The sequence below is a fragment of the Ischnura elegans genome, chromosome 12 (genome assembly GCF_921293095.1).
Source record: "Ischnura elegans chromosome 12, ioIscEleg1.1, whole genome shotgun sequence".
Classification (NCBI taxonomy): Eukaryota; Metazoa; Arthropoda; class Insecta; order Odonata; family Coenagrionidae; genus Ischnura; species Ischnura elegans.
Genome location: NC_060257.1, coordinates 59,274,256 through 59,295,321, shown reverse-complemented (window position 1 = coordinate 59,295,321; position 21,066 = coordinate 59,274,256). Strand labels below are relative to the sequence as shown.

Genomic DNA, 21,066 nt, shown 5'->3' with positions numbered 1-21,066 from the left:
TGTTTTCGACGTCGAAGCCATCGACGTGTTTTCGACGTCGACACCATCGACGAGTTTTCTATGTCGACGAGATATCGTCTTTTTACCTGCGATTCCTACTAATAATTGCGGAAATATACATCTTTTCGGCTAATAAAGAGCATGTATTGCTGCGCCAACGACGTATTTCAATCGAGCACGTAAAGTCTAAACAAATGAAGGCTGAAATAAATTTATAATGGTGATTTGTAATCTTAAGTCCTTCGTATTCATCTTCAATAATAATCAGAAATCCTTGAGAAAAAATGTGAGTTGTTGACATCTATGACGCGAGTATAAAGGTATCGAAATGAGGTAAACGTAGTCACAAAGCCAAGCTTGTGCATATCACATACCACGCAGGAAAGAAGTAAGAACTTGGACGCAAATAGAAGGTCCGGCGTACGTGGCAAATGTGTGAAAATGGAAATCTTGAACACATTAAATAGGGGAAGCTAATCCTACCTGTCATACAGCGGTCCAAAAGCAGATCGATTCCGAAGTATGGAAGACCTAGTGAAGCTTGTCTTTACTATGCGACGGAATGCCTTTTTCGATGATTAACAAATCCAAAAGCTCATTAAGTTTCAGAAGGATTTTAAATACCAATAACAGGATTTAGAGCTAGCAAAGTTTGCCGCGCAAAATAAACGCGACAATAAATTTTCTATACGGCGCCGAATGTCTCTGTTCCGAGTTTACTGCGAAGAACTAACAGCATGACGACTAACAGCTCAACTGATACACGCAATCGAACTTCAACGGTCAAGTTACAGAATTAAAAGGAATCAAAGATTGTTCTCGGAGATTAAAACTAATGTTTATGGATAAATAAAATAATTATTTAATTTTATATTTCTTATTTAAGACACATATGTTGTAATAGCGTCTCACCGTTGTTTTTAAGACATTAAAACTACATCACTAAGTTCTCCCCTCAGCCAATCAACACGCTGACCCCGCTGGCCAATGAGAATAACACGTCGAAAAAACGTCGATTGAACAAATAAAATCGACGTCGACCACATATCGATCTATAGTCGTCGAATCGACGAAGATTCGACGTAGATTCGATGATCCATTTCTCACTGGGTATGCGTAAAAATGTAGGCAAAAAATAATTAAATGCAAATTATTCAGTTGTGACCTTATACTTATCTCGATCATTTTTAGCGACGAATTTTGTGATGGATGACCTTTTGAAAATAAGAAACCCATATTAAATGTCGTGATTTTAATAATCAAAACTGCGCAATTGCACCGAAAAATAATATGGAAGGCATTGATGGCGTTTAAATAAGTTTTTTTTTTAATTTCCTGAATGGCTCACCATTACATCTCTGAGACATTTGCGATATTTGAGACATTCGAGATCATAGTGAGACGTCTCTGAGAGGTTCGCTGCTATGTGGGCATTTGAACATGGCCCCTCGCCCCACCCAAGCACCCACAAGCAATCGCGTAGACCAAATGTGTGGCCGGCACGACGCTACAGGATCGCGCTAGAGCGGTGAATACACCTAGGAGATAGCAGTAGCATTTGGAGCTTCATATCCCATATCCGTGTGGGCAGGATTTTTATCTTTCTCTTTGTAAAGGAATACATTGTTTTTTTTATAATTCATTCATCTTTGTGTGTGCAGTTGTATATGCACGCGCTGCCACTGGCTGCTGGATGGTAAGCCAAAATGGATCACCACTATATAATATTTATTTAGGTCAAAACTCTACACTCCAGGTGGCACCAGGTCCCCAAAGACATTAAAATATGGTAATGGGTGATGGTGGGAATTCAGTGAAAACATACAGGTAAGGAGATTCTTTAATTCTCACGATGCTTGTACTGCTTCATGCGAAATATTCACGCATGCAAAATTATAATGTTGATAGGATAGATTGTTAGGTGGGAAAATATTTTTTTACTACTTCTGGCACAGTTTGTAATTTCAAACGTGTTTACTTATATCATATTGGCATAACAATTAATCATTTTAAAAGGAGGCTGAATTAGTTACAACATATTTTAAAACAATTTAATAAGTATAATTCATAGCTCCTTCAAGTGAGTAGGGCATATTTTAAACTTAGGTTAAAATCATTTTGAAATCATGAAAAAAAGATTTGTAGCATTGAAACAGAGAGAGCTAATATGTTTTCAATACTATGTTAAAGTCATTTCAAAATGTCCTCGCAATATATTTTAAAATAATTTTTGCATAAGATTTTGATACTTGGGGTAGAATAAGAGGACTCAGAGGTAAAATTTTGGAAATATATAAGTGGATGGTAATTGGTATTTTGCATATTTCTGTCGATGGCTGATATTTAGAATTCTGCGTATGAAATTTCATCAGCTATGGATAGGGAGATAAGCACCTTTGAGGGTTTCTTTATCGTTCTATCACGAAGACAGTTAATTTGTCTTTAAAATTAATGCTCTGTATTTTGCTGAGTGTTGGGCAATTATGCAAAATTGCACCTCTAAATGCAGGATTATAAAAGTTTTTATAATAATTTATCGTATTAAAATCCAAATAATTTACTCTTGCAACTAAATTATGAGTTGATTATCAGAATAAATTAAGAAGCCATGGAGTAGCATTTAAATTGGCGCTATTCGTGCTCTGCTCACTTTTTTCTTCACTTTTCCTTCAATTTTCCTATAGATGGCGTGGTTAACGCCCTATCGGCCGAATTTGCTGGAAGCATTGGCGCGTGCCTCAGCACGTAATTCGTGAGATCATGGCATATTTGGAATTCTTTCGTGATACTTCTATCCACTCTGTTATCCAGAATCGGAATAATGTTGTAATAATTTAGGATTCATTCAAGGATCTGCAGGTAATGTTGAATTTCTGAATTTAATACAAAAAGTTTCAAGTTCGGTCGCCCGCATGGCGTGCCACTCCTTGTAGTTTTATAAAACGGTATTTATTCTTTCTTGTGATCGTTGTGTAATTGGGAAAGGCATATCGTTATTGGTTGTTCAGTGAAAATCTATGATGATATTTTTAGGTTCTAGTTAATCCGTTGTAGAAATACAATCGTTGACGTCGCGGTCGGATACTAAGCACGTTTTACGGATTCACATTTCCGAAAAATAGTAGTCCCTACTTGTGATATGTGATAATGGCCTTTTTTTTCATCCGATTTGGCATAAAATTGCATAAAAATACCAATGCATATGACGTTTTATCGATTTTTTCTGTTCCGGAATCGAAATCGAAGAAAGTTCCGGAAACATATTTCGAGTTTATTTTTATAAATTTAATGGAGTGGAATAGTCCTGCCTAAGAATGCTGAAATGATGATTTGATGACGAGACTGATGCTAATTGCCTCGGCAAGTGGCAAGTATTTTGCTATTTGCTTGGGTGGTTTGTTACTTGATGTCGACATACCTGTCTGATCAGTGTTCATCTCTTTAAATCACTGGGACAACATGATAAATACATATCTGGGCAAAATTTTCATTTGACTTTTTTTCTGTTCAATGTTCATTCTGCTTAATGTCATTCAAGAAGGGCCACTAGTTGCTAATCCTGGGCTCGCAGGGAATATCACACCCAAGCCTTTCTTGGTTCAGGGTATGCATGTTTGTGACTTCAGAGTGGTGTAGGACTGAATAGAATTGTGAAAAAATGAGACGCCTGGAAATCTCAGGAAATTTTCTAATTGCTATGCAGAGCACACCTTACATGCTATCCTAAGATAGGTACACAGCAGCCTTCCATTTCTTGATGTCAACATAACTGTGATCAGTGCCCTGTCCACCCTAGGGTTTCCTTTTACTTTCCCGAGTATCACTTTCATATATCCTTCATGATTTGACCAGGGTACTTGTTCCTTGGTCTTCCCCTGGGAACTTCTCCATCAATTTTTCCTTCCAATATGTTTCCCACTTTACTATTGTATCGCATTAACCCCATCCACTTCATTTAATTTTCCGAATGTTGTGCTCCTATTCTCTATTTATTTTTCCCATGGTTCTCATTTAAATGATAGGTAATGAATTTATATTTTGTAATCAACGTAGAACTGTAAAATAAAATGTGATTCTTAATCATGGAGAACACAGTGATCGCTACTCTAATAAAATCGTTTTAATCCCTCAAATGCATCATGTTTTATGAAAAATTAATTATTTATGATTAATTTGCATGTTATAACATTTTTAAGCTTTCAAAATAATTATATTGTTCCTCTAAATAGTGTTAAAATTATGAAAATCCGATGAGGAGATACACTCGTCATTGCGCGGTTTGGCGTGGAAAGTTCATGACGAGCTAGTCTCGTCATTGCAGTGCAAGGGGTTAAGTGGCCAATGCTCCATATTCTTTTTTGGCACAGTGATCCATAGTTTTCTTCTCCTTTTTTTGTACATTAGACTCTCATTATTATGAAATTCAGAAGACCGAAAAACTGGAGGTTCGTAAGAACATTTCTTTCAGGAAGCATACCTTGCCAAAATTTGCCTCTTCTATATCTCGTAGTTATAGTTGCCCTGCGGAATAGCTTAAGAGTCATGTGTATGATGTACTTAATTAAATTACGCTCAAAGATATAGAAACAAGCAGATTCGTTTGATTTTTGTCAATAGAAGAATGCGGGCGAATGTCAGTAATCCCAGAATTTCCTCAATCATAACATATAATTTATAAAATCTAAATAATGTTACTGTAGAACACTTGCATCTACGAGGGATAGCTTGATGGAAATGAAATTGATGAGAGATGATTCTGAAGTGATAGTACAGCTGCTTATCATTCAAACGAAATTTAATTGTGCTCTCTAGAATTTTTTTTTCAACTAAAGAGTTAAGTTTCTTGCAAAATAATATCTTAAATTAGTCTCGTTTGGCTTTGAAGTTATCTTCTTGAACAATGATCCTGAGGAAAACATAATTTTCAGTCACCTAGCTCTTGACCTGGGAATTTATTTGGCAGTTTTTTGTCATCCTCCCATTGTCATGACCATCTGGCATCAAACGCATTCATGTGTGGAGCGCAAACTCCTTGGCACCAAAATTTGAAATTTTGGGCATGCTCGAATTGTCTTGTATCTAAAAGTTCATAAATCTAATTCTTGTAAGGAGAGGACGTACTCTACGGCCTGTTTATGAGCAGTAACGAGTGGGTCACCACAATTCCACAGGTTATGGGGTTAATATATGAAGTTGCGTGGATGCTTAAGTATATCATACTGAAAATAGAACCGTAGTTGATGGTCTTGGGCATAGTGTACAACGAGGACTTGAACGTAGCGCAATGATCATACCACAGCATAGTGTATATCCACCTAAATGCCATTGCTTGTCAGTGGAACTTTGAAACAAAGTTCTTATTATAACTACTGGGACTGATGTTCGTAGTTTCCTAATAAAGTTTTTTTACTATTGATTAGATTAGCCTTTTCGTATGGTTTTAATGATTTGCTTTGTAAAAGTGAGAACTTATGAGAATCCACTGTATATACTGTATGTAAACTCTTCATTTCTCAACTAATCCATCCATTTATCTTGAGCATCCTCCTCCTGCTCTCAATCTTTTTCTGTTCACTTTTTCTGAATTTCCCAGCTACTGAACAGTATGAACACCCTCTGCTTTCTTAAAATGCATTTTATTTAATCATTGGATCCATTTTGACTTGTGAATTCATTTCAGGCATGGCAAAATGTCACTCTGTAATGACACTCCTGGTGGTGAACCCTCATTGGCCAGGGTAAGAGGCTGTTTGGCGATGAGAGTCACAAATTGCCTGCAAACTTGAATGGTGATGCTTTTGGATTCATTTTTCCTGCTCTAAATCCATCAATGAACAAGGTTTGTGGCTTACTAATTGAGGTTAGGTCTGTTCTACCTTTTTGGTCCTGGTTCGTGTTCTCAATGAGATATTTTCATTGCTCAATTTTCAGTAGCTAATCAAAGCTTTCTTTTGCTTATCATGAACTTCAAATCTTCAATCTGTTTATCTTAAAAATTATTGGATGATAAACTTCATAATAGTGGATTGTAGTTTAAGCTCAAAAACCAGTGGAACTATAGAAGCCAACCGACCCATTCCTATTTGTTAATGAACATGGATGTCAATGAATGTTGAAATGATGAATCGATGACGAGACTGAAATGAAACACTTCGGCAAGGATCAAGTTTTTTGCTCTTAGCCGAGGTATTTTGTTGCTTGATGTCTAAAATATGTCTGATTAATATTCATTGCCTTGTGTATGTGGAAGAATTTGTAACCTTAATTTTTTCATTAACCCTCCCCTCCAATACTGTGCAAGGGTAAAGGGTCATGTAGGACTTCACCTTTTCTCGGTGGTATATGATGGTAGTAAATTCCTCTCAGCAGGGTTCCCACTCAACCGTGAAAACCATAAAACCGTGAATAAGCGTTGAATTTCGTCTACCGTGAAAAAAACTTAGAAATAGCCGTGAATTTCGTCATAAAACCTTAAAAATCTCACAAACCTTATTGTGGAACAACGATAGACGGATTAAAAGAAGAAATATTTCAATCATGTTTCAAGGTCATTCACGTGCAGGCATGTCCACGCCTATTTCTGCACAGGTCTATTCGAAAGCGCAACTATTAATTGGTCCGTGTGTGCCATGACAGCACATTGACCTTAAGCCTGCGATTGGAGGACGTTAATCCTGGCAAAAAATTAGGCTCTTCTTCACTTCTCTGCCACCCTACTCTCTCCATTTTCCCACTCACACCCTTCTAGCTGGACATGGATTTTGCTTACGATAGGTGACGTCATGAGAGATAGCACTGTCATTGCTGCATTTGCATTCAAGGCATCTGTCACGTTTGTTACATTTTAATTAGTTAAAGTGCGGCCAATGATTGTTGCGTGATCAATATTTCTGCCTAAAATGCCCTATTTACAAACCGTGAATTTTATGACATTTGGACCATGAAAACCTGGAAAAAACCGTGAATTTTATAATGTAGTTAGAGTGGGAACCCTGTCTCAGGTAATCTCCTCATTATCCATTGCTGCCGACATTTTGATGAAATTCTTTTCCAAGGTCATCATGGCCAGTGATGCCAACAGGGTTTCCCACTCAAACGTGAAAACTTAAAAACGGTGAATAAGCCGTGAATTTCATTGTAATACCTTAAAAACCTCTCAAACTTGAATGTAGATCTACAATAGGGTAGTTTCCTTCATCAAAGAAAACGAAAGGCATTGATTGCGATTCGTTACCCACCATTAGTGTATTCATAATACACAAATTATTTGGTTTTTGAAATACCGGTTTAGACGAATGGCAAGGGTCAAATTTTATCCTCATTTGAAAAAGGCCAGATTGGCGCCCATGCGATTCCACTCCGCATGACGTCACAGGGACCTAGTTTCTACACGAGAGGATAGGAGTTATACATCGTCTGAGGTTACCAATGCATGCATGAGGCACAGAGCTCAGGGAAACATGTCTTAATAATCACCTATTAAAACTGGCTAAGGTCGGAAAGTTTTCTTCGTTTGATAAGGTATTAATAAACCTTTCTTAAGCCAAGCGCTACCATTCAGCAAGGTACTCAGCTACCCGCTGGCAGCCTGCGACGTATCAGCGCTAAGCCTCGCCTCAAGGTCACCTCACCGGGCGGGAGGGGGAACCAGAAATACGACGTACGGAGATATTTCCCGGCATTCATACTTAAGCGTCGCGTTTTCGCGCGCTTGAAAATTTTCACTTTTCATTTAATCGCGAAAAATAGATGTTGTCATTTAAAAATCTAAAAGCGCGAAATACGTACTCCAGGAGTAATAATCTTTCGATTTAGGCAATAAAAAAATAATAGGAAACCACCCTATTAACAGATCAAAAGAAAAATTGATGTGTCGATCATCATTTCAAGGTCAGTCACTCGCAAGGCCGTTTTACACGGAACACGGAATTGTGAAGGTTAGAGCTGCATTAACCCATTATTCCCCAGACTGTACGTAGGGCTTTTAACTTCGGTTGTTTCGCATTCTCCGATTTATTTTGGCCAAATTAAGATGAATTTATGGAAAAAAGTATTTTCATCATATTACATGATTTTCATAATGCTGCGTATACGCAACGCTGGGGAAACTGCGGAAAATAAATACAAAAAAAGTAATTTTAAAAACTTAAGTTACATCTTTTATTTTTTATCTTGATTTGTACACTCGACATCTCTGTCGGGAGTTATCAGCATTCCTTTGGAGGAAATTCTCCATTCTGCCTTGACGGACATGCTGGAGTATGTCGTGTTTCCCAGGGTGTCTCGTATGTGCGCATCAATTTTTATGCCAAACGCCATCAGTCATAAAAAATATAATTATATGAATGAAAATGTAGGTGAAAATGACAAAATTAGAACTAGAGATACTTTGGAAAAGTCAGTAAATCGAAGGAAAAATTATTCTGAGACAGAAACTTGTTCTGAGAATTAGGATTCAATAATGTTGCGTTAACGCAACACTGGGGATTAATAGGTTAATTTCTAAAGTGGCGGGGAATTGCGCGAATGCATGAACGAAATTAGAACATGGGCTATTTTGCCGTCTCACGTCCACGCATTCTCACATGTGTTCTAGCAATTCACCGCTTTACACGACGCAATTTTGATTGCGCCTTCGCACGTACATCAGATTGCGCAATTCCGTGTACCGTGTAAAATGGCCTGCAGACACTGACCACGTATTTATCTGCATACAGCGAGTCCTCGTTCTACTTCACCCCGTTTAACGTCATTTCGCGATAACGTCACGAAAATTTTGAGACCGTCATTCGTTTATCGCACCTACGCTTCGTGATAACGTCAAGTCATTTCGCACGAAAAAAAAAGGCGAAGCGGTGGGCGTTGCAGGTTGTTCGTTTTGTGGGCGGTAATACAGTCAGTCTAAGCAAAGTGTAAAACGGTGTGTTTATTCTTAATTGCGATTATGGTTTTAGCAAAAATTTCTGCAAAATGAATTCTTGCGTAGTTGCGCAAGGTTTTACTTGACATAATGGTTTGCAGGAACCTGAAAAGTGATTTCAAGGCATTTTTCCGTGTAGAACTCGGAGTTTTTGTCGTCACTTTTTTTGCCGAGTTCACAATAATTTTGGTTCCTGTAACTGGGATGTTTCAGCGATTATGATGCCCAGGCGACGCTCACTCAGGCGACCACCATAGCGAAGCCGAAAAGCAAATGCTGGAAGATACAAAAGTGGCGAAGGATTTAAGTCACTGCTGCTATTGTCGTCGATGAAGACAGGAACTCGTATTTATGCGATAATTTGGCATTCCCACCGTAAAAAATGCCCCAGATATGATACGCTAACCTTTTTTTCACGTAGGAATTGTGAGGTCTAGGAGCCAATATTCACTTTTTACATTGTTTCTTATGGGATATTATGTTTCGATTAACGTCATTTCGTTTATCGTCGCATTTTTCAGGGACGGTAAGTGACGTTAAACGAGGACTCACTGTACGAATATTTGAAGCGCAGTTATTGGTCTGTGTGCCATGACGATACACAGACTTCAAGCCTGTGATTGGAAGACGAGTGACCAAAGTGTTCAATAATCCTAGCAAAAAAACACCTCCCTGCCACCCTCCCATTTTCCCACTCACAACCTGTTACTGGATCGAAATTTTGGTAACGATTGGCGCAGGGTTGATTGATTTAAATCACTTCGATTTAAATAGTGATTTAAATCATAATGTGATCTACATGTTTGATTTTTAAAGTGTCAAGAAAAGGAAGCTGTAAGTGTATAATTTTGATTTTTATTTCTTAATTAATACAATGAATCGACAGTTATCAGCACAATGGTGGCTCTTAAATAGAAATGATACTGTAGGAATGCATGTAACATGAAAATTAAAAAAAAATGGCTTTGGTTAGAATACTAGTGTATCCGTTGAAAAAAAATTGTTTTCTTATAATTTCTAAGCGTAGTCACCATACAAAGTTGCAATTACAGAATTTTTCTATACTTCATATGCTTTAGAACTGCATAATATAGCACATCTGATGCTTCCAATGGCAATTTTATATTATGCTGGTGTAATTTTTAATTTGATGCCATTGGCATTTCCATAGTTATCTGCCCCTGATTGACTAAATGTTGTATTAAGTTTAGAGTATGTTGCCTTTTATTGTTTCTGCAAACGATCATACTCCAATATGCGGCCCAAATAGTTAGTTTTGCAAATAACCGAACTTTGATGAATGGAGAATCATAAAAATCTCATTTAAATCAATAAAATCCAATTTAAATAAAAAAAATCAACAAGAATGATTTTTATCAACCCTGGATTGGAGACATCATAAGAGATAGCATGCGTCGATCATTATTTCAAGGATGAGTCACGTGCAGACTCAGTCCACGTATTTATCTGCACACTTGTATTTGAAGCGTAATTATTGGTCCATGACGACACATGACCTTAAGGCCGTGATTGGATGACAGGTAACCGGTAAAGTTTTCATTTACCCTGGCAAAAAATCAGACACTTCTTCACTTCCCTACCACCCTGATCCCTCCATTTCCCCACTCGCAAGCTTTTGCTGGACCTGAATTTTGCTATCGATAGGTGACATCATGAGAGAGCACTTTCACTGCTGCGTTTGCATTCCGGGCGTTTATCACGTTTGCTACATTTTTAGTTAACGTGCGGCCAATCATTATTACGTGATCAATATTTCTGTCTAAAATGCCTTATCTACTAACTGAATTTGACAACATTTAAAGCGTGAAAACCTGGATAAAACTGTAAATTTTATAATTTAGTTAGAGTGGGATCCCTTTCAGGGGCATGCATGTAGGGGAGAGTGGGGCAAAACCGACCTGCTAAGCTTTTTCATGAGATATTTGGCTTTCTGGTACAAATATTTACACAAAATTAGCGTAATTGCAATGTTTACTATTTAAAGAAATAAAATACTGATGCATTATTCTTTACTGATACAGGTTAAATTAATATGAATTTTTGTTCCAATACTGACAAAATGACGGTTTTTGCCCCTCTTGTGGGGCAAAACCGACACCCATATGTTTTACATTAAAAAAAGTTTATAATGCTATTTTTGGGAATATATATCACAAAACTCACTGTTTTTACAATGTACAGCAATATTTATTAATGAAAAATAAGAAATTAACACTGTGTTAGTTTATATTTACATTTTAGGAACAAAAGTCACACATGAAATTTTCATCTTCTTCTTCACAATTAGCGCACGCCTAATGAGCCCATCCTTTACAGTTCAAACACTGGTTGGCTTTCATTTTCTTCGACTTCACTTTATATACTTGGGGGGCTGTGGCTTGGAAAGCAAGCTTTCTATTAGGATTTTTATTTTTATCATTCTTCGCCACTGTTCCTTTGTTTTTAGCTTTCATTCTTTCTTTTTTTATATTCTTTTCCTCCTTTTTTTCTCGCCTTCCTCCAGTTCTACTTTATAAGGTGACGATATAAGTATGGCTGTCTTTCCAGGTTTTCTTCCTCCTTTCTTTTTAACTCTTTCCTTTTCTTGTGGAGGAGGCATGAGTAGTTTGGGTGAAATGTAATATCGCAGTTTAAAAACTCAATTTAATGCGGGCAAAGCCGCAACGGGTACAGCTAGTACTTAATAAATTGGGTTCTATTATTTTATTAGGTATAGTGAAGCACAGGTTGATAAGTTGAAATATCGTGGGCAAAACCGACCCCGGTCGGTTATGCCCCCCTTTCTGTTGACGGTTTTGCCCCTAGGTACACAGTAAAACAAATATGGCAATTTGAGGTTATCCAAAATCATTAGCTACGCTACTCGCATGTTAAAATATAAGTAAACACAGTAAATAAACACATGTACTCACCTTCGGTAAACCAGATTGTGGTTACACTTGTCAAATCAAAATAAATATGACATTAAAGTTGTAAAATAAACTGGTTAAAACTTCAGAACTCTACATAACCCCAACATCGTCAATAATGCCAACGAAACCAAGCTCGATCTGCTTGAAATGGCGGCCTCTTCAACTAGTTCATAGTTTTGCCGCTGGAAATCATCATCTACTAGGAAATATTAAGGGGGTCGGTTTGACCCGCCTGGTCGGTTTTGCCCCACTCTCCCCTACAAATTCACAGGCGAGTGCACTTAGGGTAAGAAAATTCCACTGGGGAAAGTATCTTTTGCCCCCAACTTGGATGCGAACCTGGATCTCCTGGATTCAAGCTGTTTTTTCTATCTCTTGAAGTACTTGAGGCTGGTTTGTTGATAAAAAAATTGCAGTAAATTATCTATTGTGAACACTTGGGAGTGAGATTCCAGTACCGTACGTCAATGGTGGCATTCAAAGGAAAGGTTTGTGTAGATCCTGGTGAAAATAACTGGGAAATTAGTGTGGCATTGGGTTGATTTTGAAGTAATAGGGAAATTAGAAAAATAGAGAATAAAATTTCTTATTCTGGCACATGTGCCCCTGAGTAACGTACATAATTATACATGTCTTAGAGTTAACAAGTTGTGCATACGAAAGGAAGACATGATGCATCAATATCACAGAGTCCAAAAATATTTAACTGGAGGGCAAATGTATGAATACACATTAAAACTTCTGATGTTGTACAGTGTGGCACAGTATTTAGTTCACTTGTAGTAATATTTTGGTATATCGGTAATAGTATTAGTATTATCATGTACAACAATCAATGTTATTCTGGACCATTTTTTTTCTTCAACAGGCTCTATTGATAAAGGAAGCTCCATCGGCCTCCACATTTGGAAGTTGATTTAAGATCTCCTGTTTAGTATGGCTGCAGTAGAAATGGTTTGGCAACATAGTGTCTTGCATTGAAAGGGAGACGGGCATGTTCATGCAGCTGTCTGACTTGTGGACCAAAGAAAAGATAGCTGGCATAGTTGAATTCATTGTCACTGCCTGTTCTGAAGCCGGCTGGAAAGGTATGTAAAGGATTCATTCATACGTATTCGATTCATAGTTAATGATGAGATGGTGATTAGTTACTATCTATGAATGCTGAAATGATGAATAGATGACGAGACTTACGCAAAGGGCTTTGGCATGTAGCAAGTATTTTGCTGTGTGCTTTAGCGTTTTGCTGCATGATGTCAAACTCGGTCATCTGATCAGTATTAACTTATTTGAAAGTTGGGTGTGAGCAACCACATATTCGTCATTGCCCATGCTCATTAATTTTAATGAAATAAGAATTGACTTATTATTTAAACCAAGAAAAGAAAGAAATTAGTGGGGTGATTGACATACGAGGTTAGTCTTGATAATGATGGTATAAACGTTGAAACTAGTTGACAGATAATAAAAGTTTGTGGAATAGTACATATTGTGTTTTGTTTCACCATTACATACAAGGTGCTTCAGGAGAATTTGCAATAGGTACTTCCCGTGGTGGTAAGTGGGACAATTTTAAGAATTTTTTTGCCCTATAAATGTGGGGGTCACAACTCCTTAGTTACTGAGCTACGGCAACACAAGCATTTTGTTGGATGCACTTAGCAGTTAACCTGAATGTGCATAATAACGTAATTGGCAGTTATGGAAGAGATATGAAACTTGTTGCTGATTTTGTTTCGGATATGTTTTGTTCATTTTATGTTATCTCCAAAGAAAATTGTAGCTTGGACTAGGAATTTTTCAGTTCACTGAATGTTTAGGTGGTGTAAATTTGCCCTTAATATTGCAACAGCTCAGTTTTTTCTGCATAATGTTTAATCTCCATCCGTCAAGGGCCCTCTGTTTGCAATATTATAATGAAAATTTATAAAATTTTAATATTTTTGTGTCTCGCCTGTGTTGATAGCTTTATTCTAGGAAAATTTATTTGTTTTCTGATGTCCATTTTCTTTGATCTCGAGCAATGCCTGTCTTTCTTTCATTTTTTTATTTTATTGTTTTGTCTGGGAGAATCAATGTCAAGTGCTTGTAGATGGCATGGGCCAGGAGTTCATATTTTTAAAATATGATAATTTATTTCAATATTTTGGAATATATTTTATAATGATGTTGTGAAGGCAAAAAATTTCTGCAAATGCTCTATGTATCATCTGCTGTTGCAAAGTTGATATTAAGTTAGCAATTATTAAGGCATTAATTTTTTTAATATCCGAGAGGAAAATTAATTACCTACTCATGGCATGTCACTGTTGTGGCTAATAATTTAATTACGCATTGAATGATTTGGAAGCAAAAATTTGTGGACATGAACTGCAGAAAAATACAGAATGGGAAAATGATGGTGGTTTATTTTTCACTATTTATTTAAATCAGAATGAAATGGGACCTCATCAGATTCAGAGTTGAATATGGTGGTTTTCTATTTTTCTTATTGTATAAATTGAAAGATTATTACTCCAGGAGTGTGTTTCTCGCTTTTAGATTTTTAAATGATGATATCTATTTTTCGCGATTAAATGAAAAGTGAAAAACGCGACAGCTGAGTATGAATGCTGGGAAAAGCCCGTGTGACGTGATTCTGGTTTCTGCTGCTGCTGTGTGAGGCCACCTTGGTGTGAGGCTATGAGTGCCGCTACGATGCAGGCCGAGCATATCAGTAGCGCAAAGTACTCAGCTAGTAGGTAGTGCTTGGCTTAAATAAGGATTATTAACTCCTTTATCAAACGAAGGAAACTTTCTGACCATAGGCAATTTTAATAGGTGACATTAATTAAGACATGTTTCCCTGAGCTCTGTGCCTTATGCATGCATTGGTAATCTGACGAAGTAAAACTCCTGACTACTTGTATAGAATCTACATCCCTGTGACGTAATGTGGAGTGGAATCGCATGGGTGCCAATCTGGCCTTCTCAAATGAGGTTAAAATTGACAGATAACATTCGTCTAAACTGGGATTTCTAAAATTAAATAATTTGTATATTATGAATACACTGATGGTTGGTAACGAATCTCAATCAATGCCTTTCGTTTTCTTTCATGAAGGAAACTACCCTATTCAGAAACATGTGTTGTTCAATCTATGTCTTTCTGACTAGGCCTGTTTGTGTGACCTAAGATTTTGTTGATAATTTTTACATCCTTAGTCATTGTCTCAGTAAGTTATCAACCAAATTGAAGGATTCTAGTTATCATTGTTACATTAAGCATCATTTGATGTGACAATGATGTCATTGTTAGTATAACTCCAGTGTAGGAGAGTTAGATCAGTCAACCTACTTTCTTATGTTTGACATTTCTCTTTGGTGGAATTGACTAAGCTGCACCATATGCAAAGTGCCAGAGTATAAAATTTGAGATGTTATAACCATTATTGGTGGAGTTGCAATGTAACTCAACTGCTTGTTTATTTTCTAGGTCTGTGGGGGAAAAGCACAATTTTAAGTGACTGAACGAGTAATCAAGGTGGCCAAATTCCAGAAAAAAGTGAAGTATCTCGTGTGTCATCAGGTTTGTCAATTTTATTCTTTCGAAACAGTCCATTCAATTTCTCTTCTTGGTAGCTGTTTCTGTATTTTCTCTTTAGTTATCAGTGGTTATGATTTACAGGTATTGTAATGCTCAAAAGCTGAATTTTAATGTAATAAGTTTTTAATTTTTCTTTTTTATTTTCACATGTTGAGAAATAATTTACATTCTATTTTTGAATGTTAATTGTAATATTTCTGCATTTAAAAGAACCTAATTGATTTAGCTAATTGACAATGTAACTTTTACTGGAAATAAAGTACTTAATACCCACTTACCGGAAATATGGTGTACAGCAAGTACCAAAAAGGTTACTGTTGTTATTAAATATTTAGAAATCTCAATGAAGTCCTGAAGAATTGGTTTTATTTATTGAGGTTTGTCTCAAAATCTCCTGGGAACTAGGGAAGTGCTGTGGTAACAAAAGATCTCAGTTGGTGATTGTCTTTTCAAGCCCTTATATTCTCTGCGGTTAATCCACAAAGATTTTTCTATTATTGAGCAGCAAGGGTAAGGTGGGCTATTTGTCTCCAATGGTGGGTAGATAACGTGTTCCCTGCTGCAAGTTTTTGGGTGAATTCACCCGTTGTGCCAAAGTGCTTTTTTTTTCCTTTTGCTCTAATAACCATATCCTTTGTATTTGAGTTTTCGTGTGCATTTGGCTATATGTGATATGTGCTGTGTTGGAGATATTTTACCACGTCATTTAAAGGCCTGGTTACACGGTGCATTAACCCGTACGGGTTAATGTCTAAATGTATGAACGCAAGAATGAACGGAAAAATTCACCGTGTAAACACCCCAAAATGTACAAATGCATGAACGCGTGAACAGAAAATAGAACCTGTTCTAATTTCGTTCATGCATTCGCTCAAGTTGATAACAGCGCCACCTGGTGGGAAACAAGGGAAACATCACAATTAGTTGTCATCTGCAGGGCTTCTCTTTACGCGTATTTGTACTGTATCGCAAGTGCTTGAATACTACCACAAACTCACCATTTTCATCTACACTAATATTCATTTAGAATATCCCTGTATGTATGCTGGACATATGTACCAAGATTATGCCTATGGTATCTTATTGGTTGTATTATGCCGGAACAAAACAATCGATGAGGTTATAACAGTTTTCAACACGAAATTTGTGAAATACAACGGCTATCATACGCCTAATAGAACACATTTAAACATAATTTATATCATACGAATTAACGACAATTCTACCTTTTATACGTCCGAGGTGGGAATGCACTGGCTTACCACAAAAAGACGCCTAACATTAGCAAATTCATAAATCGACCAGATCTCTAAACCAACATCTTTTCCATCCACAGCAAATATCTTCTTAACTTTATAACCGTCCCGGACAAAAGTAGAACAAAGTATAAAAAATATCTACTCTCATACATCATCTACACTCAATGAAACATGACAGAAAAATGTCTAGTAAACTCATCTTAAAAACAAGATGCGTCTACAAATTTTCAGCCTGAGTATTACCTTTGATAACGGTTTGAAATAAATAGAGTACTTTTGAGATAACATTAAGCGAGCGATAACGGTAAATATTAAATATAAATAAATATTATTGGCACGAAATGAAACAACTTCGGCAACTACAATGACCACCACTTTTTACGCGGCAGCGTAAATATATTACCAGTATTTGAAATTTCCTGGTCCTACAGGAAACATCGAAAAGGGAATTATTTTCTGGTAGGTATCGACTGCTTCCTACCTAATGATACTGTTTACACATTTAAATTTTGCGCACTGTAAAGGAAATAAACAAAAACTAAACGCCTCGCGTTACGAGAAAATTTGTGAAAACTTGTGTGAATGCATGTACCGTGTAACCGCTCATTTATGCTTCTCGTTCACGCAAACGTCCATGAATTCAGACATGTAAACTGACACGCATTCATACATTAACCCATACGGGTTAATGCACCGTGTAACCAGGCCTTAAGAAGCACCAAAGTAGCTATGACCGATTGTGTGCTATGAGAAGCCATTAGTGCACTCTGTGCCATTTCAGATTACTTTGCACTTCATCCTATAGTGCAGTCTATACATGATACCCTTTACTCCTTGAGCAGGAAGGGCATTACAATTTCTTTCATGTGGATGCCGGGGCATGTCGGAATTCAAGGCAATGAGATGGTGGATGCAGCATCGAATCAACATGGGCATAATTAAACTTGTGACTTCATATAATAGGAGACCTCTTTTTATTGTAAGAGCTTAGTAGAAATCAATAAGGTTCCTTAATAAAAATGATCAGTGAACGGTGCAAATGACCCTGTTGTTGAAGCAACCCTAGAATGCACTAAACATGTTAATGCCTACTACTAGCCAAAATGGTGACTTATTCTTCGGCCGTTATCACCGAAGCAGCACTAAACATATTAAGAAACTGAGTGAGACATAGGATTTGTTCATTTCATCTGAAACCGTTCTGGGAATCCAGGGATGAAATACAATGGAATTGGACGTAGGAGCATATAGGAGCTTGGAATCTTTTTCAAAATATGGGAATCAATACTTAGTGAGTGCCATATGCTGTAGCACAGTGTGGTGTATTGAACATTCTTGCTTTGCTGGCTGTGTGAATAAGGCTGGAATTGAAAAAGGCTGACCGAAATCTTAAACATTTTTTAAGCTGGGAAGTGGATTCCATTAACATTTTTACCCTTATTTTGCGTAACCTCAGTTTATTTTTCTTTGCCCACACATGAACAACATATATGTATCAGGTCTTAATTTGACAAATTTTGTGAAAAACAATCAGCCTAGACTTTTTCTGAAAATTACCAACTTGTTGGTAGTTGTGGAAATAACTATCACAAAATTTAAAATTTGTTCTTCCTCATTTGTTCGGTAGCCACATTTTGTTAAGTCTTACATTTCGTCAACAATAGCATCATATTTTAATGAATTTCTCAATGTATATCACATGCTGTAGTTGGTCGTCTTTTCTCATAATGCTGGCATTAAGTTGGTGTTAATATGGGATCAGTAAAGCAAGAAGTCCTCAAAAAGGCAAAGGCAGGCTATTAGCTGAATAATATTGTGGTTGCCAATATTTTTTTTAACTTTTCCAAATTAATATTGGTGAGGAGAGAAGCCCAATTATGTACAAATTTACCAAAGCACCAGTATGTTGTATCTTAACTAATTTCTTGCAAAAAATACCTGAGCTGTGTGAAAGGCAAGGTTTTGTCTAAAGGTTCTCTTGTCTGCAAAGCGTAAGACCGCTTTACTGGCAGACCTTGATGGCATCCAGTTCAAAAGGTTTGTATCCCAGGTAGGTGAAACACAGCTCATAGACGTAAGGAGTCCGATAGAGTGGACTCTTTCCATGCAAGCCAACTTGACACTCAACAAATGAGAGGACTTAGGCTGTCTGTGCGGCTTTTAAAATTATCTTTCAGTCCTCACATGGTAACGTCTTTGTCGGTAGTGGATTTTCTGTGAATCATGACATGTTCATTGAGAACCTGCATGAAGACACACATTGCTCTGAGAAGAGTTCAAGTTGGGTTATTTTCAGTGGGAGGCTTTGTAAGTTTCCAACCAGTGATCAGTGATTTTCTCAGGTGGAAAAAATGGCGTCTGATCAGTAACACCGGTGACCTACCAGAGGGCATCCAGCAGAAATTGTCTCACCAGATCCGCAACTGTTGAGTCTGCTGAACGCAACCATTGATCGATCAAAAGAAAAATTGATGTGTTAATCATGTTTCAAGGTGAGTCACGTGCGAACTCAGTCCATGCATTTATCTGCACATAACATCCAAAGCACAATTATTGGTCTGTGTGCCATGACGACGCATTGATCTTAAGCCTGTGATGGGAGGACTGGTAACCAAAGTGTTCATTAACCCTGGTGAAAAATCAGACACTTCTTCACATCCCTGCCGTCCTGCTCCCTCCATTTTCCCACTCACAACCCTTTGCACTGTGAATTTGACGACGTTCAGACTGTGAAAACCTGAAAAGAATCATAAATTTTATGATTGAGTTGTAGTGGGAACCCTGGATAAGTTCTGTTTGTTAATGGAATGTGATTGTTTCCCTTGATTTTTACAAATGCAAAACAGTGTCAAATCTCTTTATCCCTGCGGGTTGGGGATCAGAATACTCCCGCAGTATCCCTGCTTGTCGTAAGAGGCGACTGAAAGGGTCAGAAGGTCTCTAAAAGGTTATAAAGAGTACCTTTAATCTCCTATGGCATGATTTCTATCTGCATCAGTATTGCACAGAATTCATAACTGATATCGGAGAGAGTAATCACATGGTTGAGGATAGGGCACTGCCATTTGACTCATGGGTATCTCTTTCCTAAAGAAAAGGAACCTCTCCAATGTGATGATTGCAGATGCCTGTTGAGTATTTTAAATATCCTGATAGTTATTCATAAGTACCATGATGCACGCAGGCTGATTAATCTAGGGGTAGACCTTGGATCCCTCCTAGGAGACCGCCGTACTAATTTTAATAATTCCTTTAGGTGCCTTAAGGAAATTAGTATTTTTGATAAAATTTAAGTATGTTCACCCAATTTATAAAGTTGGCATGTACAGTGGCTTGCTTCTTATTCTTTTTCCACCAAAGCATTGGAATTGAATGACAATAGTGGTGCGAAATGACCTAGCACGCATCCTAAATTTCAATCCTGTTACTATGATATCTTTGCTGCAAAATTGGGAATGGTATTTATGTCGGAGAAAGTTGATAATGGTCAGAGAAAATTCCAGATGTCATGAGAAAAGATATGAATCTTGGTTGCAGGAAAGAATTTCTGCATATGAGTCTCAATGGGGACATTTTCTTTGGTGTCCTGGCAGGGCTTTGCAGCTCCCCTCTATCCCATTCATTTAAGTAACTCTGGTCTGCACTGTGGTGGCCAGTTCACCCTGTGCTTGTAAAAGGTCATTACAAACCAAATTAAATGCTGCCTTGGAAGCTCTAAGTTGCAAATAAGAACAGAACTTTAAAAACCTAAAGGGTAACTGAAGTATTCAAACTTGAGGTGTTGAGTCGCTAATTATCGATATGCAAGCACAACTACATTACACGTGAATTAGCAGCATAAGGATAACTAGGGAGGTGAAGGATGAAAAGAAAAATTAAATCTTAAAGGTGATTTATTGAAAGTATTAGCATGACTTAACTATTACATAGTAATCATTTCTGAAATAATATTGATTAAATAGTATTAAAGATATTAAGAATGAAAGGATCATAATAATTATATCTTGCAGTAGAAAGATTTCGGTACAATATGGCTATAGAATCCCCTAGGAGTTGGCTGGAAAATGTCTACAAGAAGTTTGCATAGGTGCTGTGCCAGTATGTACTGACCTCAAAAACCTAAGGGGGTGGCTATCATTCTAGTTATCATTTGAAATTGTAGTGGCTATCACAGGAAGCCAAAACTTCCAAATTGTAGATTGATTCATATCAATTTTATTGGTTCAAGTGTTACATTGATGGGTGGAGGTCATTTTTCAAGTGTTGAATCTTACCTGGCAACATGGCTGTAACCCCTCGTGTGCAGTTTTGAACTTGAAGTGAAAGGTAGATGAAGCAGGAAGTGTAAGAAAAAAGCATCCATGCAAA

General features: G+C 37.2%; 1 long non-coding RNA gene across 1 annotated transcript; it reads left to right on the top strand.

Annotated features, from left to right (window-relative positions):
• Positions 1-2,703: 2,703 nt before the first annotated feature.
• On the top strand, positions 2,704-15,380 carry LOC124169522. Its single transcript, XR_006867148.1, has 4 exons — positions 2,704-2,859; positions 5,681-5,839; positions 12,722-12,941; positions 15,329-15,380. It is a non-coding gene; the product is annotated as an uncharacterized LOC124169522 (long non-coding RNA).
• Positions 15,381-21,066: the final 5,686 nt, after the last annotated feature.